General features: G+C 42.3%; 1 pseudogene; it reads right to left on the reverse strand.

Annotated features, from left to right (window-relative positions):
- Positions 1 to 1,925: 1,925 nt before the first annotated feature.
- LOC106590588 (zinc finger C2HC domain-containing protein 1A-like) lies at positions 1,926 to 23,080 on the reverse strand (annotated as a pseudogene).
- Positions 23,081 to 23,544: the final 464 nt, after the last annotated feature.

Consider the following 23,544-nt stretch of genomic DNA (forward strand, 5'->3'; position numbering starts at 1 on the left):
GAGAAACCAAGGCTGTCGAGTCTGCCGATAAGAATGTGGTGATTGACAGAGTCGAAAGCCTTGGCCAGGTCGATGAAGATGGCTGCACAGTATTGTTTCTTATCGATGGCGGTTATGATGTCGTTTAGGACCTTGTGCGTGGCTGAGGTGCACCCATGACCAGCTCTGAAACCAGATTGCGTAGCGGAGAAGGTACGGTGGGATTCGAAATGGTCGGTAATCTGTTTGTTAACTTGGCTTTCGAAGACCTTAGAAAGACAAGGTAGGATAGATATGTCTGTAGCAGTTTGGGTCTAGAGTGTCTCCCCCTTTGAAGAGGGGGATGACCACGGCAGCTTTCCAATCTTTGGGAATCTCAGACAATACGAAAGAGAGGTTGAACAGGCTAGTAATAGGAGTTGCAACAATTTCGGCAGATAATTTTAGAAAGAGAGGGTTCAGATTGTCTAGCCCGGCTGATTTGTATGGGTCCAGATTTTGCAGCTCTTTCAGGACATCAGCTATCTGGATTTGGGTGAAGGAGAAATGGTGGGGGCTTTGGCGGGTTGCTGTGGAGTGTGCCGGGCAGTTGACCGGGGTAGTGGTAGCCAGGTGGAAAGCATGGCCAGCCGTAGAGAAATGCTTATTGAAATTCTCAATTATAGTAGATTTATCGGTGGTAACAGTGTTTCCTAGCCTCAGAGCAGGAGGAGGTGCTCTTATTCTCCATGGACTTTAGTGTCCCAGAACTTTTTTGAGTTAGTACTACAGGATGCAAATTTCTGTTTGAAAAAGCTGGCTTTCGCTTTTCTAACTGCCTGTGTATATTTGTTCCTAACTTCCCTGAAAAGTTGCATATCGCGGGGGCTATTCGATGCTAATGCAGAACGCCACAGGATGTTTGAAGGTAGGCCTTGAAATACATCCACAGGTACACCTCCAATTGACACAAATTACGTCAATTAGCCTATCAGAAGCTTCTAAAGCCATGACTTCATTTTCTGTAATTTTCCAAGCTGTTTAAAGGCACAGTCAACTTAGTGTATGTAAACTTCTGACCCACTGGAATTGTGATACAGTGAAATAATCTGTCTGTAAACAATTGTTGGAAAAAATTACTTGTGTCATGCACAAAGTAGATCTCCTAACCGACTTGACAAAATTATAGTTTGTTAATAACAATACATTTGTGGAGTGGTTGAAAAACTAGTTTTAATGACTCCAACCTAAGTGTATGTAAACTTCCGACTTCAACTGTATGTGGAAATATCAGGGTATGAATTATGGTCCATTTCAAAGCTTGGTATTGTATATGTTGTATCGTATTGAAATGGTGGACTTTAAAACCCTGACCTGTACCACAACTATTTAACAGCAATGGCCTCACATTGGTCCCAGTGAAAATAATGTATTTGCCAAATACTTAACAGTTCATTCTACTCATGACCCAATGAAAATAATGCGTCCCCTTAGCACAAATGACACATTCCATTCAGCTTCATTATAAAATTATGAAACTATTTAAAACATTTTTTATTTAAAAAAAAATCAGTAGTCAATCATATTGCGCTTCAATAGTAACACATTGAATACGGTAGAGAGTGACTGAATGGGATGAGAGGGTGAGTTGCATTGGAGAGGGTTTATAGACCATGGTTCATAGGGACTGGATGGGCTCATGTTTATAGTGGAAATTAAGCCAACATAACCCTGTCCTAATAATGTCATAAAAAGTTATGGCAACTGATGCCAAATTGACTGATGTTAGGATCCCCCAAAAATGTCTGGCAGGCCATGTGCTATTTTAGCTAGGTAACGGTATGTGTCATAACACCAATATAGCCCAGGGTTCCAGTAAACTACCACCCTTCAATTTCATTTCCTATTTTTCTCCTCTCCACTTCTCTTTTCTCCTATTCTCCTCCTCCCTTCTATTTCTCCTCTCATTAGAACTTGGCCCAGTCTAAAGTGTACTTGGATCCACACTCACAACAGAACTTGGCCCAGTCTACAGGGTACTTGGATACACACTCATGGCAAAACATTGTCATCATTCCACCATTATCCACATCGTTGTCGCGTTTAGCATCGTTCCTGAAGTGGAGAAAGGCAAAGAGAGCGAGAGAGAGGGCAACCACTGCAGAGGTTTAATTATGCTGAGCAATACTACAAGAGATCAGTATTCATTCTCCAGACTTGGAGTTGTCTAACGTCATCACACACAATACACTCCCAGTCACTCAGACAGGCCCTTTCCTACCTGGAGTTGGAGCTGTCTGCTTCCCTGTTGTTGAGTCCCCCTGCTGACAGACAGGTCTTCACAGAGCCGTAGGAACCTACTGGACGGGTCTTACCTCCAACACTGAGAGGAGGAGAAAGGAGGAGGGACAGAATGAAAGGAGAAGGAATGAAAGCGAAAGAAGGAATAGGGAATAGTTTTTACTGGTGGTCTTACATTAATATTGTGTTACATATTGACAGGATTTATTGACGTGTGCGTATGTGTGTGTGCGCGCGCATGGTATGTGCATTGTGTGTGTGTGTGTGTGCGCGCGCATGGTATGTACATTGTGTGTGTGTGTGCACGCGCACACTCATGGTATGTACATTATATGTGTGTGTGTGTGTGTACTAACCCTAAAGGAGGACTAGTCAGGCCCGACGCAGCAGTGCAGTTCGGAGAGTAACCAGAAGGGGTGCTCCTCACTGATCCTGCAGATGTAACCTTAATGGATGGGATCCCTATAGGGAGGGGAGGAGAGAGAAAAGGAGAATAGAGGAGAGGAAGGAGGAGAGGGGGGATGAGGACAGGAGAGGAGGTGCACAGAAAGGAGGTGCAGAGAGAGGAAGGGAGATGAGGAGAGCGGAAGGGAGATGAGCAGAGAGATGAGCAGAGAGCGGAAGGGAGATGAGCAGAGAGATGAGCAGAGAGCGGAAGGGAGATGAGAGCGGAAGGGAGATGAGGAGAGCGGAGAGAGGAAGGGAGATGAGGAGAGCGGAGAGAGGAAGGGAGATGCGGAGAGAGGAAGGGAGATGCGGAGAGCGGAAGGGAGATGAGGAGAGCGGAGAGAGGAAGGGAGATGAGGAGAGCGGAAGGGAGATGCGGAGAGGGAGAGAGGAAGGGAGATGCGGAGAGAGGAAGGGAGATGAGGAGAGAGGAAGGGAGATGCGGAGAGCGGAGAGAGGAAGGGAGATGAGGAGAGCGGAAGGGAGATGAGGAGAGCGGAGAGCGGAAGGGAGATGAGGAGAGCGGAGAGCGGAAGGGGAGATGAGGAGAGCGGAAGGGGAGATGAGGAGAGCGGAGAGAGGAAGGGAGATGAGGAGAGCGGAGAGAGGAAGAGAGATGAGGAGAGCGGAAGGGAGATGAGGAGAGCGGAGAGAGGAAGGGAGATGAGGAGAGCGGAGAGAGGAAGGGAGATGAGGAGATAGGAAGGGAGATGAGGAGAGCGGAAGGGAGGAAGGGAGATGAGGAGAGCAGAGAGAGGAAGGGAGATGAGGAGAGCAGAGAGAGGAAGGGAGATGAGGAGAGCAGAGAGAGGAAGGGAGATGAGGAGAGCAGAGAGAGGAAGGGAGATGAGGAGAGCGGAAGGGAGATGAGGAGAGCAGAGAGCGGAAGGGAGATGAGGAGAGCAGAGAGAGGAAGGGAGATGAGGAGAGCAGAGAGAGGAAGGGAGATGAGGAGAGCGGAGAAGAGGGGAGGAGATCAGGGGAGAGAGGAGAGAAGAGGGGGGATGAGGACAGGAAAGTAGGAGAGTGGAGAGGAGACAGGAGGATAACTTGTTAGATATTACTGCATGGTCGGAACTAGAAGCACAAGCATTTCGCTACACTCGCATTAACATCTGCTAACCACGTGTATGTGACAAATAAAATTTGATTTGAGGAGACGAGGGGAGGAAAGCCGAGAGGAGATGAGGAGAGAGAGGAAAGGCAGAGAGAGGATGTGAGGAGGAGTGGAGAGAGGATGAGTGGAGAGAGGAGGTGAGAGGACGCGAAGAGGGGAGAGGAATACAGGGTGTAGACAAAAACATGACAGTCCTTTCTCTCCAGCAAAGTGGCTTTAGTTCAGTGACGTTGTATCTGAATGGCTGATGGCTGCACAGCCCAAGAGGTTGTGTTAGTCTAGTACTACAGTGCTAGCTCCAGCGTTAGTTTAGTACTACAGAGTGCTAGCTCCAGCGTTAGTTTAGTACTACAGAGTGCTAGCTCCAGTGTTAGTTTAGTACTACAGAGTGCTAGCTCCAGTGTTAGTCTAGTACTACAGAGTGCTAGCTCCAGCATTAGTTTAGTACTACAGAGTGCTAGCTCCAGCATTAGTTTAGTACTACAGAGTACTAGCTCCAGTGTTAGTCTAGTACTACAGAGTGCTAGCTCCAGCGTTAGTTTAGTACTACAGAGTACTAGCTCCAGTGTTAGTTTAGTACTACAGAGTGCTAGCTCCAGTGTTAGTTAAGTACTACAGAGTACTAGCTCCTATTAGTTTAGTACTACAGAGTACTAGCTCTAGCGTTAGTTTAGTACTACAGAGTGCTAGCTCCAGTGTTAGTTTAGTACTACAGAGTGCTAGCTCCAGTGTTAGTTAAGTACTACAGAGTACTAGCTCCTATTACTTTAGTACTACAGAGTACTAGCTCCAGCGTTAGTTTAGTACTACAGAGTACTAGCTCTAGCGTTAGTTTAGTACTACAGAGTGCTAGCTCCAGCGTTAGTTTAGTACTACAGAGTGCTAGCTCCAGTGTTAGTTTAGTACTACAGAGGGCTAGCTCCAGTGTTAGTTTAGTACTACAGAGTGCTAGCTCCAGTCTTAGTTAAGTACTACAGAGTACTAGCTCCTATTAGTTTAGTACTACAGAGTACTAGCTCCAGTGTTAGTCTAGTACTACAGAGTACTAGCTCTAGCGTTAGTTTAGTACTACAGTGCTAGCTCCAGCGTTAGTTTAGTACTACAGAGTGCTAGCTCCAGCGTTAGTTTAGTACTACAGAGTGCTAGCTCCAGTGTTAGTTTAGTACTACAGAGTGCTAGCTCCAGTGTTAGTCTAGTACTACAGAGTGCTAGCTCCAGCATTAGTTTAGTACTACAGAGTGCTAGCTCCAGCATTAGTTTAGTACTACAGAGTACTAGCTCCAGTGTTAGTCTAGTACTACAGAGTGCTAGCTCCAGCGTTAGTTTAGTACTACAGAGTACTAGCTCCAGTGTTAGTTTAGTACTACAGAGTGCTAGCTCCAGTGTTAGTTAAGTACTACAGAGTACTAGCTCCTATTAGTTTAGTACTACAGAGTACTAGCTCTAGCGTTAGTTTAGTACTACAGAGTGCTAGCTCCAGTGTTAGTTTAGTACTACAGAGTGCTAGCTCCAGTGTTAGTTAAGTACTACAGAGTACTAGCTCCTATTACTTTAGTACTACAGAGTACTAGCTCCAGCGTTAGTTTAGTACTACAGAGTACTAGCTCTAGCGTTAGTTTAGTACTACAGAGTGCTAGCTCCAGCGTTAGTTTAGTACTACAGAGTGCTAGCTCCAGTGTTAGTTTAGTACTACAGAGTGCTAGCTCCAGCGTTAGTTTAGTACTACAGAGTGCTAGCTCCAGTGTTAGTTTAGTACTACAGAGTGCTAGCTCCAGCGTTAGTTTAGTACTACAGAGTACTAGCTCATATTAGTTTAGTACTACAGAGTACTAGCTCATATTAGTTTAGTACTACAGAGTACTAGCTCACATTAGTTTAGTACTACAGAGTACTAGCTCCCATTAGTTTAGTACTACAGAGTACTAGCTCATATTAGTTTAGTACTACAGAGTACTAGCTCATATTAGTTTAGTACAGTACTACAGAGTACAAGCTCCAGTGTTAGTTTCAGTCAGTGTGTGTTAAATGTGTGTGTTACCCGAGTGCTGGGCCAGGCCAGATCTCTGGGGTAAACAGGAGGAAGAGTAGGACACAGCAGGAGAGTTGGCCTTCTTCACAGGAGCAGGAGGCTTGAACTGTGGAGAGTGCATGTGTGCGCACACCCACACTGTTCTATGCTGTGCAACACACTCCCTGTGTATGGCTCACACACTTAAAAGAACCGTTAAACACTCATACCCATGCGTCAGTGCAGCTCCTTACATAATTTAATGTGTCTGCTGCATTCTCACTGAACCGCCGCTGGCAGGATGGACACTGGACATAATCTGAGACAACATAATCACACAGTTCTCAGACTAACTTTGCTATACAGCGCTCAGTGGTGAGGCTGAGGCAAGCTGCAATGCATACAGGAGGAAGCAGTGGAGACAGAGAGAGGAAGCAAGCAGAGAAAGAGAGAGGTTAGTGATAAGAGAATTATCTAATAAAGGTAAATGAATCAATAAACCATGATGAATTATTAGTCATACAGCATGGTTAATGAATAATCAATGTAATGATCAATGTAGTGATCGATTAGTCCGATTAGTCCCAGAAAATCTAGTAGAGGCTGTAGAGGGAAAGAAATGTGTGTGAGTATTTAGTGTGCCCATGGGAACAGGAACCAGATGGTAAAGGGAGTAAAAACTTCAAAGAGTTCCTAACCTTGAAGGAAAGGAACAGGCTGAGCTGGATAGTGATAAACAGTGTGGGGAGTCAAAGTGGAGAGGCAGTTCACCAACAGTTTGTGTGTAAATGCATGTGCGTAAGTAAGCAAGAACTATAAAATGACTGTTTTGTTATCCTGACCTCAGAACGTTCTCTGAATAAAGCTACAGAAACCTTTTGCAGAAAGCTGAGTCCTTGCCTAATTATTTAACCCATTGTCTTACAAACCTTGGGCATTAGTCAAGGCGTATTGAGTATTGATTATTATCATCAAGATATAGAATTCCTTTATCAGTTAGTACATTTGCTCTTGGGGTTGGGGGTCCCATGAGAAAATCTGTACTAATCTTACGAAACAAGTTACCAATCAATATGAAGATCTCCACATGGGCCTAGGCCTCCTATAAACCTACATTGAAAGGCAAAACACTTGTTTTATCGCTAATGCTAAGTGTCAGTGTGAATCATTTTCCCCCTCTTTCAGGGGTAAAACATTACAATTGTAAAGCTAATAGGCTATGTGTTTGTTGGTGGACTGAGGTGAATGAACCTACAGCAGCCAAGGTGACAACGGCCTTTTACTGAGGAGTGGCTTCCATCTGGCCACTCTACCATAAAGGCCTGATCGGTGGAGTGTTGCAAAGATGGTTGTCCTTCTGGAAGGTTCTCCCATCTCCACAGAGGAACTCTGGAGCTCTGTCAGTGACCATAGGGTTCTTGGTCACCTCCCTGACCAAGGCCTTTCTCCCCTGATTGCTCAGTTTGTGCCGGGAACCAGCTCTAGGAAGATTCTTGGTGGTTCCAAACTTCTTCCATTTAAGAATGCAACAGGCCACTGTGTTCTTGGGGACCTTCAATGCTGCAGAATTGTTTTGGTACCCTTCCCCAGATCTGTGCCTCGAAACAATCCTGTCTCGGCGCTCTACAAACAATTCCTTCAACCTCATAGCTTGATTTTTGCTCTGACATGCACTGTCAACTGTGGGACCTTATATAGACAGGTGTGCCTTTCCAAATCATGTCCAATCAACTGAATTTACCACAGGTGGACTCCAATCAAGTTGTATAAACATCTCAAGGATGATCAATGGAAACAGGATGCACCTGAGCTCAATTTCGCATCTCATAGCAAAGGGTCTGAATGGTTATGAAAGTAAGGTATTTCTGTTATTTATTTTAATACATTTTCAGAACTTTTTACAAACCTGTTTTCGCTTTGTCATTATGGGGTATTGTGTGTAGATTGCTGAGGATTTTTTTATTTCATCCATTTTAGAATAAGGCTGTAACGTAACAAAATGTGGAAAAAGTCAAGGGGTCTGAATACTTTCTGAATGCACTGTACATGTACATATCTACCTCAATTACCTCGTACCCCAGCACATTTACTCGGTACTGTTACCCCGTGTATATAGCCAAGTTTTCGTTACTCATTGCGTATTTATTCCTTGTGATTTTATTTTTTTATTATTTCTTCTCGCTTTGCAGTGTTGGAAATCGCCTGTAAGAGTGTATTTCACTGTATATGTACACCTGTTTTTTACAACGCATGTGACAAATACCATTTTATTTGATCACATAGTCACCGGATGGAATCTGAAACAACACAATCACATAGTCACTGGATATAATCTGAAACAACACAGCCACTGGATATAATCTGAAACAACACAGCCACTGGATATAATCTGAAACAACACAGCCACTGGATATAATCTGAAACAACACAGCCACTGGATATAATCTGAAACAACACAGCCACTGGAATTAATCTGAAACAACACAGCCACTGGAATTAATATGAAACAACACAGCCACTGGAATTAATATGAAACAACACAGCCACTGGAATTCATATGAAACAACACAGCCACTGGAATTCATATGAAACAACACAGCCACTGGAATTAATATGAAACAACACAGTCACTGGAATTAATATGAAACAACACAGTCACTGGAATTAATATGAAACAACACAGTCACTGGAATTAATATGAAACAACACAGTCACTGGAATTAATCTGGAACAACACAGTCACTGGAATTAATATGAAACAACACAGCCACTGGAATTAATATGAAACAACACAGTCACTGGAATTAATATGAAACAACACAGCCACTGGAATTAATAGGAAACAACACAGCCACTGGAATTAATATGAAACAACACAGCCACTGGAATTAATATGAAACAACACAGCCACTGGAATTAATATGAAACAACACAGTCACTGGAATTAATATGAAACAACACAGCCACTGGAATTAATATGAAACAACACAGTCACTGGAATTAATATGAAACAACAGTCACTGGAATTAATATGAAACAACACAGCCACTGGAATTAATATGAAACAACACAGTCACTGGAATTAATCTGGAACAACACAGTCACTGGAATTAATCTGGAACAACACAGTCACTGGATATAATCTGGAACACAGTCACTGGGACGTGGGGGGGGGGGGGGGGGGGGGGGTGGAGGAGGAGATAAGGGTGGTGTTACCTGGTACGTAGGAGGGGGGTGGAGTAGGGGAAAGCCCCCCCCCCCCTCCCTGACCTGAGTGAGGCCCTTGGTAGCTCTGATGGTGGCGATGAAGTCCTCGTGTTTCCTACACCAGTTGGACTGCTTCTTGGAAGGCTCTGGCTGGAACACACACACTTCAGTGACCCATTGGTATAGAATGATGAAGGGCTAACTAGGTCCGAGGTGGTGCCGTCAGTGTTGGTGGCTGTTGTTTTTTTTAGCCTTGAGCAACACCAAGAATCCTCTGAGCAAAGTCTCTCAATTGCTTCTAAGAAACTGTTTTGTCCACTGATTGTGATGCTGATATATTTGGCCAGCATATATTGTAAAGTCCTCTATAACAGTGCTTTAGGTCTTCCTGGACTCTGAGATGTACCACTAGTGACAGAAGTGGTTTGGCGTCATACCACTTCACGGTTGGTCACATGACACTCGCAGTCACCTCATATCTGGTTACAGCTCAGATCACACGCTTGTATCCCTCAGTGATTAAACTGGGTTTAATACAGACTACACTGTATATGCACATCCAATAAGTGGATACTCCCTTTAAAAGTGCAGTGCAGTTCACCAGTCCCAATTCAAAACACATTATCTCCTCTAGATATCTGCATGCTCCGGGTTTAGTACGGTCATTAAAAGGACAGTACCAAAACATTGCATTTACCATAATGTTTAAGCACCTGCAAGCCCTGGAGAATAGTGACAGTGAATTAGATTCCTAAATTTGAATTAATGTTATAGGTACCAAAGTGCATGCCTACCTATTACACATAGTCTACCTACATTTGATTTCTCCCATGAAAATGTTACTACAGGAGAACACACCTAGTTCTGTCCCAAAAGTATTGCACTATAGGAAATGGGGTGTAATTTGGGTTAGCTGTTAGCTGTCAGGCAGCGTGGCTAGCTCAGTTAGCTGTCAGGCAGCGTGGCTACCTCAGTTAGCTGTCAGGCAGCGTGGCTACCTCAGTTAGCTGTCAGGCAGCGTGGCTACCTCAGTTAGCTGTCAGGCAGCGTGGCTACCTCAGTTAGCTGTCAGGCAGCGTGGCTACCTCAGTTAGCTGTCAGGCAGCGTGACTAGCTCAGTTAGCTGTCAGGCAGCGTGGCTAGCTCAGTTAGCTGTCAGGCAGCGTGGCTAGCTCAGTTAGCTGTCAGGCAGCGTGGCTACCTCAGTTAGCTGTCAGGCAGCGTGGCTACCTCAGTTAGCTGTCAGGCAGCGTGGCTACCTCAGTTAGCTGTCAGGCAGCGTGACTAGCTCAGTTAGCTGTCAGGCAGCGTGACTAGCTCAGTTAGCTGTCAGGCAGCGTGGCTACCTCAGTTAGCTGTCAGGCACCGTGGCTAGCTTTGATTTGATTTATTAGGATCCCCATTAGCCAACACCAATGGTGACAGCTATTCTTACTGGGGTCCGACACATAACAAAAAAGACATTACAGACAAAATACTTTACAATACATACATTTAAAAACATTAACAGTGTGTTTGCATCTATCAGCTCCACATACATGTCAGTACATACACACACAAGTAGGTCACATGTCAGTACATACACACAAGAAGTAGGTCACATGGGGTAGAGGCGTTGTGCCGTGAGGTGTTGCTTTATTTGTTTTTTGAAACCAGGTTTGCTGTTCACTTGCGCTATATAAGATGGAAGGGAGTTCAATGCACTCATGGCTCTGTATAATACCATACGTTTCCTTGAATTTGTCTGGTGGGGTAAGTGTGTGTGTCAGTTGACTATGCAGACAATTTGGAATTCACAACACATGAATGTTTCTTATAAAAACAAGACATTACGCAGCCATTCTTTCCTCAACTCTCAGCCAAGAGAGACTGGTATGCATAGTATTAATATTATCTCTCTAATTACAATGAAGAGCAAGACGTGCCGCTCTGTTCTGGTCCAGCTGCAGCTTAACCAGGTCTTTCCTTGCAGCACAAGAATGGACCATGATCAAGATAAGATACAACTAGAGCCTGCAGGACTTGCTTTGTGGAGTGAGGTGTCAAAAAAGCAGAGCCCCATCTATACAACCATTGAATCTACACTGAACAAAAATTTAAAAAATGCAACATGTAAAGTGTTGGTCCCATGTTTCATGAGCTAAAATATCCCAGAAATTTGCCATATGCACAAAAAGCTTATTTCTCTCAAATTGTGTGCACTAATTTGTTTACATCCCTGTTAGTGAGCATTTCTCCATTGCCAAGATAATCCATCCACCTGACAGGTGTGGCATATCAAGAAGCTGATTAAACAGCAGGATCATTTTAGGTTCTAAATTTGAGTAAATAAATCAGACACTATAGAAGCTTAACCAAGTTTAATTCTTCCCAAAGGGTCGATACAGCTGTAATTCAGACAAAACACATTTCACACAAGCACTGATATTTAACCCTTCCGCCTAGGCTGAGTCTTCTCCTCCACAACTGAAAAGCCAATGCATCTCTGTTGCTAGACAGAACAATTTTCCCTCCTCATGATGCCATCTATTTTGTGAAGTGCACCAGTCCCTCCTGCAGCAAAGCACCCCCACAACATGATGCTGCCACCCCCGTGCTTCACAGTTGGGATGGTGTTCTTCAGCTTGCAAGCCTCCCCCTTTTTCCTCCAAACATAACGATGGTCATTATGGCCAAACAGTTCTATTTTTGTTTCATCAGACAAGAGGACATTTCTCCAAAAAGTACGATCTTTGTCCCCGTGTGCAGTTGCAAACCGTAGTCTTGCTTTTTTATGACGGTTTTGGAGCAGTGGCTTCTTCCTTGTTGAGCGGCCTTTCAGGTTATGTTGATATAGGACTCGTTTTACTGTGAATATTGATACTTTTGTACCTGTTTCCTCCAGCATCTTCACAAGGTCCTTTGCCGTTGTTCTGGGATTGATTTGCACTTTTCGCACCAAAGTACGTTCATCTCTAGGAGACAGAACACGTCTCCTTCCATGTAATCTAAGATCTTCACAACCTAATACATATACAAATTTTCATTCCCCCCATGGCTATATAAACCACACTCTAGGATTCATTCCCCCCCATGGCTATATAAACCACACTCTAGGTTTAATTTGGGTTATAATGATTGTTACGGATCCCTTTGGCCCTGCAGTCTAGGGGGGATGGAGACGAGACCCGTAACATAACTCATGAAAATTATAATAGTGAAAAAGAAACAGAACAAATAACCACAGACAACTTAAATTTACCGTCAAACACTATTGGTTTATTTCTAAAACACACGGTAATGGGGGTGTGAGAAAAGGGGCTGACCTGGACCCAAGGAAAGAAACAATCCAAAAACACCCTTAAGATAGGCTAGTCTATTCCAATAACAGCTAACTAACCAAAAATACAGTGGGTGGTCTGCCCAGTTCTAACTAGGGTATTTAGACAATTACCTACGGGTAGTGTATGCCCATGGGCGACTTGTCTTGGTATCCCCTTTTCCCACAAACAAACAATCATGCACCACAAAACAATACTCACAGGTACCGGACAAATGTGACATGTAATGGGCAACACAAACGAGCGATCTGCATACAAAGAGAGAGAGAGCGAGATAGCAAGAGCTTGAGACAGAGATTTAACACAGAGAGATCGAGCTTACAGAGAGAGATTGACTGGGGTTTTAAACCAAGGGAAAGGGATGTGATAGGGTAATGAAAAAGGAGCAGGTGTCTTCTGATTGGGGAATGATGATTGCCACCTGTGAGGAGAAGGAGAGAAAAGAAATACACATACAGGATACACACTACCTGTATCCGTAACAATGATTTACAAAATAATTGCATATTATGTAATTGTTGATTCGATTCTTTTTCAGCCTATCCGCTTGTTACATGAGTGAGTGAAAGGGGGCCTAGCTGTAAGATATTGTGCTACAAACAAACATACTTCTATTTCTAGAGGTTTTTTGACCATTCAGGGATCTACTATCAAAGTCATGAAATCATAAAAAAATGAATGTCTACACTAAAGAAAATACTTGTTGACAAGTTACACGCAGGGGAAAAAAAAAAAAAAAAAATTCGCTATTTTATGAGAAATCGCATAAAAATTGATTTTAAACAGCGTTTGACATGCTTCGAAGTACGGTAATGGAATATTTTGAATTTTTTTGTCACGATATGCGCCGGCGCGTCACCCTTCGGATAGTGTCTTGAACGCAAGAACAGAACGCAGCTATTTGGATATATGTGGTTAGATAAAGGAGAGTCTTGTCTTTAAAATATGTTTGAAAAATTGAAGTTTTGGGATTTTTGAGGGGTTTGTAATTTGCACCACGCCCTATCATTGGATATTGGCGAGGCGTTCCGCTAGCGGAACATCTAGATGTAAGAGGTTAAAGGGGTATAATGGATGTTCAGGACCAGTTTATTACTGGCCACCCATTCCAAAACAGACTGCAACTCTTTGTTAAAACCTGTTTAGGATAGGGGGCAGTATTTTCACAGCCGGATGAAAAAAATGTACCCGATTTAAACTGGTTACTACTCTTGCCCAGAATATGCATATTATTAGTAGATTTGGATAGAACACTCTGAAGTATCTAAAACTGTTTGAATGGTGTCTGTGAGTACAACAGAACTCATATGGCAGGCAAAAACCTGAGAAAATTCCAAGCAGGAAGTGGACTGTCTGAGAATTGTAGTTCTTCTTTTGATTCTCTATCGGAACTACAGTATCTGTGGGGTTACGTTGCACTTTCTAAGGCTTCCATTGGCTGCCTTCAGAAAGCGGATTGAGCCTTCTCCTGTCTCTGGGCAGAGTATAGTAGCTCAGTTTCTCAGTGGTCTGACTGAGGACAAAGGGATTGGATATGAGCATTCACGCGAGCACGCTGTTTTTTCTTTTCCTCCTTGAATGAATACACTATTGTCCGGTTGGAATATTATCGCTATTTTACGAGAAAAATACCATAAAAATTTATTTTAAACAGCGTTTGACATGCTTCTAAGTACGGTAATGGAACATTTTGACTTTTTTTGTCTCGAAATGCGCTCGCGCGTTACCCTTTGGATAGTGACCTGAACGCACGAACAAAACGGAGGTATTTGGACATAACTATGAATTATTTGGAACAAAAACAACATTTCTTGTGGAAGTAGCAGTCCTGGGAGTGCATTCTGATGAAGCTCAGCAAAGGTAATACAATTTTCCTAATACTAATTCTGAGTTTAGTTTGCCCCGAACTTGGCAGGTGTCAAAATAGCTAGCTGTGATGGCTGAGCTATGTACTCAGAATATTGAAAAATGTGCTTTCGCCGAAAAGCTATTTTAAAATCTGACATAGCGATTGCATAAAGGAGTTCTGTATCTATAATTCTTTAAATTATTTATGTATTTTGTCAACGTTTATGATGAGTAATTTTGTAAATTCACTGGAAGTTTTTGGTGGGAATACATGTTCTGAACATCCCACGCCAATGTAAAAAGCTGTTTTGGATATAAATATGAACTTGATTGAACAAAACAAACATGTATTGTATAACATAATGTCCTGGAAGTGTCATCTGATGAAGATCATCAAAGGTTAGTGCTTCATTTAGCTGTGTTTTGGGTTTTTGTGACATATATGCTTGCTTGGAAAATGGCTGTGTGATTATTTTTGTCTATGTACTCTCCTAACATAATCTAATGTTTTGCTTTCGCTGTAAAGCCTTTTTGAAATCGGACAATGTGGTTACATCAAGGACAAGTGTATCTATAAAATGGTGTAAAATAGTCGTATGTTTGAGAAATTTGAAATGATTGGATTTGAGGTGTTTGTATTTCGCGCCACGCTGTTCCATTGGATATTGGCTAGACATTCCGCTAGGGGAACGCCTAGATGCAACAGGTTATTAAGGGTTTCAGTGACTTCATTAGGTGTGGTTGCTGATGTGTATATGGTTAAGTCATCAGCATACATGGACACATGCTTTGTTTGTTTATTGCCAGTGGTAGGTCATTGGTAAAAATAGAAAAGAGTAGATGGGCTTTGACATTAGAGAAGCTTCAATTAAAATAAAACACTCAGTTCTATTAGAAAGATAGCTCTGAATCCACGATTCTGAACAACCAGTTATGGTCAATAATATCAAAGGCTCACTGAAATCTAACAGTACAGCTCCCACAATCTCCTTATCAATTTCTTTCAACCAATCATCAGTAATATGTGTTAACGCAGTACATGTTGAGTGCCCTTCTCTATAAGCATGCTGAAAGTCTGTTAATTTGTTTACAGAGAAATAGCATTCTATTTGGTCAAACACACGCAAGCTGATAGGTCTGCTGTTAGAAACAGTAAAGGTCGCTTTACCACTATTGGGTAGCGGAATTACTTTGGCTTCCCTCCAGGCCTGAGGACAAAGACTTTCCTCTAGGCTCAGATACAAGTTATGACAGATAGGAGTGGATATAGAGTCAGCTACCATCCTCAGTAGCTTTCCATCTAAGTTGTCAATGCCAGGAGGTTTGTCAATATTGATCAATAATAATTTTTCCAAGTCTCCCACACTAACTTTACAAAATTCAACTTTCAATGCTTTTCTTTCATTATTTGTTTTTCTTTTATGCATGAATACAATGGCTCACTGTTCACCTTTCCTGCCTAAGTTTGCCCACAATTAAATAATCATCAAAATAATTGGCCACATCAAATGGTTTTGTGATGAATAAACAATCTGATTCAATGAAAGATGGAGTTGAACTTGTCTTTCTGCCCATACTTTCATTTAAAATTCTTCATATCATTGATCTTGGCTTCATAATACAGTTTATCCTTCTTTTAGTTATTTTCTTTGTTTAGTCACATCATTTCTCAATTTGCAGAAAGTCAGATGTGCAGCCAGACTTATTAGCCACTCCTTTTGCCCCATCTCTTTCAACCATACAGTTTTTCAATTCCTCATCAATCCATGGAGCCTTAACAGTTCTAACAGTCAGTTTACATTTTAGTCATTTAGCAGACGCTCTTATCCAGAGCGACTTACAGTAGTGAATGCATACATTTCATAAAATTTCATACATTTTTTCCCCCTGTGCTGGCCCCCCGTGGGAATCGAACCCACAACCCTGGCGTTGCAAACACCATGCTCTACCAACTGAGCTACAGGGAAGGTTTCTTAACAGGTGCACGTTTATCAATAATTGTGGAAGAAGCAATTTCATAAATTCATCAAGTGCAGCGTCTGGATGCTCCTCATTAATCACATCAGACCAACAAATCTTTGTAACATCATCCACATAAGAGTCACAGCAAACTCTTTTGTATGATCTTTTATATACTATTTTAGGCCCAGCTGTTGGAACTTTGGCTTTCCTGGATATAGTCACTATATGTGATCACTGCATGTGTACAGATACAGCTTTAGAACAAAGTTCTACAGCATTAGTAAAAATGTGATCAATACCTGTGGATGATCTTGTTCCTGTAGTGTTTGTAAACACCCTGGTAGGTTGATTAATAACCTGAACCAGATTACTGGCAATGGTTACAGTGAGAAGTTTCCTCTTGAGTGGACTGTCAATATTCAGGTCCCCAAGAAAGTAGACCTCTCTGTTTACATCACATACATTAGCAAGCATATTAGATACTGACTGTTATCAAAAAAAGAGCAAACAAAGCAAGAGAAAAACATACATTCCATTAATCAGTGTGTGTGTGTGTGTGTGTGTGTGTGTGTGTGTGTGAGCGCTGCGGGGTCAATGCTACGAACCCATGGGCTCTCTCAGCCCTTCCAAACTTTTGGGAGGGATGGTGGACAATGAGCCTGTCATATTGGATGTAAGCATAGTCCCCACGGGCTCTGGCAGCTTTCTTGGCTGGGATAAGTTCTTTCCTCTTCTGGCGCTCAGCTTCAGGATAGTCCTTATTGAGGAAGATATATGTTCCTCTCAAGTTCTTGGCTCTTTCCAGAACAGCTACCTTGTCCTTGAACCTCAGGAACTTGACCACTATCGGCCTGGGCCTGTCATCTGGGCCAGTGGTGGGTTTTCCAGTCCTGTGGGCCCGCTCCACCTCAATCATCCCGTGGTCCCGCTTCAGTTTCTCTGAGATCATTTCTCTCACTTTGTCCTCAGACTCCACCCAGGTCTCCTATAGAGATGCTGCAATTCTTGTTAGTTTAAAAGATCCTTCACCTGTGACAGAGACACCACTGTCCTCAATGGTAACGTTACTCCCGCTGGCTTTGGTCTTTGTCATGGTAACAACGGAGGTTACGCTGTTACTCCTCGCAGTTCCAGACAGGGCAGGTCGCAAGGAAGATTGAAAATAACAACAAACAGCAGGAATCTAGACAGCCACAATCCGCGGTCCCAGCCACAATGGCTAACCGCATCGCGGGCTGCGTTCAAGCCCTCAAGAAAACCAAGCTAGCTAGGTAGCAGCTAGGTTACCTGCTACGACAAACTGCTCCTCAGACCCGGCCTTGGTGGGCAGGATCACTGGACAGATAATAACAGTCCCAGCAACTGATGCCAATCACATCGCAGGATTCAAACTCAAAAAAAGGTAGCTAGCTAGTAACTCAACTCAATAGACTTCAAAATTTCCCAAAACAACAAACCTTCTTTCACTGTTCAACAGTAAGTGACGAGCGCCAAACTCAGGCAGCGTGGCAAACTCAGGCAGAAGCAGTGGATAATAGTCTAGGCATCTAGCTACTCCTTGTCAATTGGACTGCCGTCTACACAACAAGCAATAGTCTGACTAGTTGAGCTAAAGACAAATCTGGGACCAAGCTAGTTTAGCTAAAGAACAGATCTGGGACAGGGCTAGGAGCCAAGCTCTGCTCTGGAAGGCCCAAGCACATACAGCTTTAGACCAGAATTACATTTCCAGTTTCCGAAATAGATTGGTTTGAAAAAGTTAATTTCAAACATAGGGAGATAATTTAGCGGTGGATTAGTGCATGCAGTTGTCAGACGACAGTCTTGAATTGGTCATATGATATTCTGAGATCATAGGATTTTCCAACACGATAGATACTTTGTCTCCCTCTCATGGTTATGATCTCTTCCATATGTAGTGCAGGCCTGTAGGTTCATGTATTGAATTGGCATCAAGGCACTGTTAATGCCCAGGGTACCAATGTCAGGCTACAGGCCAGCACTACCGATGTCAGGCTACTGTTTCTAATTATGCTTCTGACACTAATTATGCTTCTGCAGTGCCCAAAGGGCTAGGCCAATACACGTTTGAATACTCTAGCTAATACACACAGCAATGATGTCTTTCAAAACCACACATAAAAAAGACTATTCAACTTACTTTCACAGCCCCAGTGGTAGAAGTTGACTGAAATACATAAGTGGTTTAAGGTATATAACAAATCTGGAAACAGAAATTATGATACACTAAATGACCAAAAGTATGTGAACACCTGCTCGTCGAACAAAACCATGGGCATTAATATGGAGTTGGTCTCCCCTTTGCTGCGGGGACTCAGCCACAAGAGTATTAATTAAGTTGTGCACTGATGTTGGGCGATTAGGCCTGGCTCAATTCATCCCAAAGGTGTTCGATGCGGTTGAGGTCAGGGATCTGTGCAGGACAGTCAAGATCTTCCACACCGATCTCAACAAATCACTTCTGTATGGACCTCGCTTTGTGCACATAGGCATTGTCATGCTGAAACAGGAAAGGGCCTTCCCCAAACTGTTGCCACAAAGTTGGAAGCACCGTATCGTCTAGAACATCATTGTATGCTGTAGTGTTAAGATTTCCCTTCACTGGAACTAAGGGGCCTGAACCATGAAAAACAGCCCCAGATCATTATTCCTCCTCCACCAAAATTTGCAGTTGGCACTATGCATTCAGGCAGATAGCGTTCTCCTGGCATCCGCCAAACCCAGATTCTTCCGTCGGACTGCCAGATGGTAAAGCGTGATTCATCATTCCAGAGAACGTATTTCCACTGCTCCAGAGTCCAATGGCAGCAAGCTTTACACCACTCCAGTCGACGTTTGGCATTGCGCATGGTGATCTTAGTCTTGTGTGCGGCTGCTCGGCCATGGAAACCCATTTCATGAAGCTCCCGACGAACAGTTATTACATTTACATTTTAGTCATTTAGCAGACGCTCTTATCCAGAGCGACTTACATTGCATACATTTCATTCATTTAAATATATATATATTGAATTGTGCAGACGTTGCTTCCAGAGGCAGTTTGGAACTCGGTAGTGAGTGTTGCAACCGAGGACAGACGATTTTTACCTGCTACGCGCTTTAGTACTCTGCGGTCCCGTTCCGTGAGCTCGTGTGGCCAACCGCTTAAGCGGCTGAGCCGTTGTTACTCCTAGAAGTTTCCACTTCACAATAACAGCACTTACAGTTGCCTGGGGCATCTCTAGCAGGGCAGACATTTGACAAACTGACTTGTTGGAAAGGTGGCATCCTATGACGGTGCCACGTTCAGTAAGGCCACTATACTGCCAATGTCTGTCTATGGAGATTGCATGGCTGTGTGTTCGATTTTATACACCTGTCAGCAACAGGTGTGGCTGAAATAGCCAAATCCACTAATTTGAATGGGTGTCCACATACTTTTAAATATATAGTGTAGGTCACATTTAGCTAACAAATGTAGGCTTATTTTACAATATATGATAGCATGATTAACTACATAAAATAGTTGACTATATAGGGGAAATACATGGAAATCTTCTGTTTGATACCATTCCACCAATTCCGCTCCGGCCATTACCACGAGCCCATCCTCCCAAATTAAAGGTGCCACCAACCTCCTCTGGTAGAAGTGCTCAAAAAGTGACTTTTTGGACCTCACTGCCAAAATACATAAAGGTTCAAAGATAATATAGGTGCTCAAAGTTGACCTATTTAGCATACCCACCATACAATGAGACATCCATGTCTTCATCATTGGAAAAATGTTATGGTTGTGACTGACAACATATTAAAGCTTAACTATTTTAAAATGTTGTTTAATAAAAAAAATTACTTTTTTAACCTATTAAACATCAATTATCTAAAAACCTGTAAACTCCGATTTTTTTCTTTCTCGATTTTATACACCTGTCAGCAATGGGTGTGGCTGAAATAACAGAATCCACTAATTTGAAGGGGTGTCCACATACTTTTGCATATATAGTGTCGTTCACATTTAGCTAATAAATGTGGGCTTGTATTACAGTAGAGTGGGTCTTTGTCTTCATTCAATTCATCACTAGGTCCCTTCCACAGCAGTCTGCTGCAAGCTTTGGCATGGTTATTGGAGCTGTTCTCCTATTATGAACCGTGTGCTGTTGTCTTGTCTCACCTTTGGTTTGACGGGTTTGAAAATGTCGATCTCTGTTCCCTCAGCTCTCTGCTTGCCATAGTCAAACACCTTCCTCGTCTTAGCTGGTGCTTGCTGACAAATGGGGGGGGGGTATGTTTCTTCGACAGGGGGACAAGGAAAGGGGCAGGGAGGTTTAAACCTCAATACACGCATGCAACTGCTATAGTGTGTGTGTGTATGTACTTGTTTTCCTATCTTATCAGGGCCCCAGTGTACAAACAAATTCACCTGAATATCTTGACAACGTAGGAAAACAACAACTTTTTTGAAAAGTCAGGACTTATTTTAAATGTCCCGAATTTGTTCAAATGCTATTTTAAGCTCAAGGGTTAAGTTGAGGGTTTTGTGTTAAGGTAATGGTTAGGTGTAGGGAAAATACAATTTAATGGTCAAATGTTTTTACTCCCCAAAAAGTCTGAAATTTCACAAAAATAGAGCTGCTTGTGTGTGTACGTTGAAACAGTACATAATATCCCTGATTAATCTGTGGAGGGAGTCACACCTGATTAATCTGTGGAGGGAGTCACACCTGATTAATCTGTGAAGGGAGTCACACCTGATTAATCTGTGGAGGGAGTCACACCTGATTAATCTGTGGAGGGAGTCACACCTCAACTCAGCGATACAGCAACAGAATGACTAGCAGCTGCTGCCTCGGTCCTCCATCTGATGACAACTGCTGTGGAAACTGGCAACAAAACACAGATAGTGGTCATTATTTCATCACCGACTCCATATTTTTAGCTGCTGTAAACATGGATACTTAACCTCACCAGTGTTTGGTAAGGGGGGGGGGGGGGGGGGGGTGTATACCAGCTGTGGCTCATCAGAGAAAGCAACATGAATCTGTACACAAATCTGTGTGTTTGTCTTCCCAGGAATGTAGTGTAGAAGGTCCTTCCATAGATCTTACAAGGGATCAGCTCTCCATTGGAGTGTAGAGCCTCCTCCACATCTGTACGGGAAGGAATGGAAGGGGTGTTTCGTCTTCTTTATATCGCAATGTCATTTGTCGGTTTATGTGAAATGTATTTTATCTAATTCTATTATAAATTCTCAGTCTGCAACATCACAAGCTGAATGTACTCAAGTAACAAACACTATAAAATAGCATAAATACCTGCATAAAATAGTTGACTATATAGGGGAAATCTATGGAAATCTTCTGTTTGATGTATTTGATACCATTCCACCTATTCCGCTCCAGCCATTACCACGAGCCCATCCTCCCAAATTAAAGGTGCCACCAACCTCCTCTGGTAGAAGTGCTCAAAAAGTGACTTTTTGGACCTCAATGTCAAAATAGATAAAGGTTCTCAAAGATAATATAGGTGCTCAAAGTTGACCTATTTTGCATACCCACCATACAATGAGACATCCATGTCTTCATCATTGGAAAAAAAATTACGGTTGAGATTGAAAACATATTAAAGCTTAACTATTTAAAAATGTTGTTTAATAAAAATGGACATTTTTAACCTATTAAACGTCAATTATCTAAACCTGTAAACTCCGATTTTTTTTCTTTCTCCATATTTGCCTAGCCTATGTTGTAGCTTAGACCCCATTTGATATCATCTGAGGTTTTTGTGCTGTGCCTGCCATCGGTAGAGACACAATGAAGGTAGAAGTTAGGGATTCATTTGGTTTGGGATTCATTTGGTTTACAATTTTATTTTCATGACAGTACAGAATTGGGCAGATCATGATTGAGCGTACATTCCAACACAGTAGGTGGCAGCATGCACTTAAAAGATTGTTTGCGGACCGCTATGACACCATAGAAGAAGACATTCGACGGTGGGTGGATCGGCGGCCATCTTTGTGGTAGTAATTAGAAGTAAACATTTCAGTTCAATTTAAATTTCAGGTACCAGCTAAACTGCAGTGGTTTGAAGGGATAGGTCAATTTTATGAAATCTATTTCAATGATTAAAATGACACCTACCCTGTATTCAAGAGCTTGTTGTGTTTCAACCGATGGCAGGCACAACACACACCTTAGATGAGGGTCTAAACTACAACATACACTTATGAGAAGAAAAAAAAACAGTTTTGAGAATTGAGGTTAAAGTCATACATTTTAAGCTTTTTTTAAAAGAAATTATAAAATAGTTTGGCAACCCCGTTTGTAAGCTTTTAAAGTATATCAAACTAAACCGTTTATCTTTTCCTGTGATGATGACATGGACGTCTGAAAAATAGTTCAACATTGAGCACCTTTATACATGTAGGTTATACCAGGCCCATTTTTAGGCTCTTATTTTGGTTGTGAGATGGAAAAACCTTTTATCTTGGCCAGGTCGCAGTTGTAAATGAGAACTTGTTCTCAACTGGCCTACCTAGTTAATTAAATAAATAAAAACCTACCGGTAGATGTTGGCTTGAAGGTTAGCATGCCATTCTAAGCATACATTACGTCCTTTGCTCAAGCGCTGTAGTCTACATGTAAAGGCTATCAAATAGCTTCTGAGTTACCAAATAGCAATCAACTATTCAAATCAATGCCTTCATTACGAACAACCAGTGTTATCATAACACCCTAGCTAGTCATAGACTAATCCGCCGTTTTGGCTAGACACAGCAAAGAAAGTTGTCGGTAAAGAGAATTCCCGAAAAACAACACAAAAAAACTATATTAAACAGTCAAATCTATAGCTGGTTATGTCCTTAATGTATGAATTAGTAGCGTTAAACGTCTTACCCTTAAAGCCCACCATCTCGCTTGTCTGTGTCGGTTGATGCTGTTGCAGCCATTGAGGTAGGTAACAACAGACTTTGGCTTTCCCAAACTCGGTCCTGCTTCTTGTCTGTGCCGGTCAGTATCAATTAAATGTCAATTCAATTTATGGCCTTTATTGACATGGGAACATATGTTTACATTGCCAAAGCAAGTGAAATTGATAATAAACATGTGAAATTAACAATTTAAAAAAAGAACAGTAAGAAAAAAAAGACTGACTGACTGACACACACACACACACACACACACACACACACACACACACACCACGATCTGTAGTTTTTCATTCCAAATAGTAGACCTATAGGATGTTTTTTATCTGATATTGAGTCGTGTTGGAACATCAATTATTAGGCTAAGAAATAAAAAGAATAACGTAATTTAATGACATTTATTAAAATACATATTGCATTAGTAGCCTAATTGAACAGGCGAGCCAGT

The sequence above is a fragment of the Salmo salar genome, chromosome 29 (genome assembly GCF_965601325.2).
Source record: "Salmo salar chromosome 29, fSalSal1, whole genome shotgun sequence".
In the NCBI taxonomy this organism is placed as follows: Eukaryota; Metazoa; Chordata; class Actinopteri; order Salmoniformes; family Salmonidae; genus Salmo; species Salmo salar.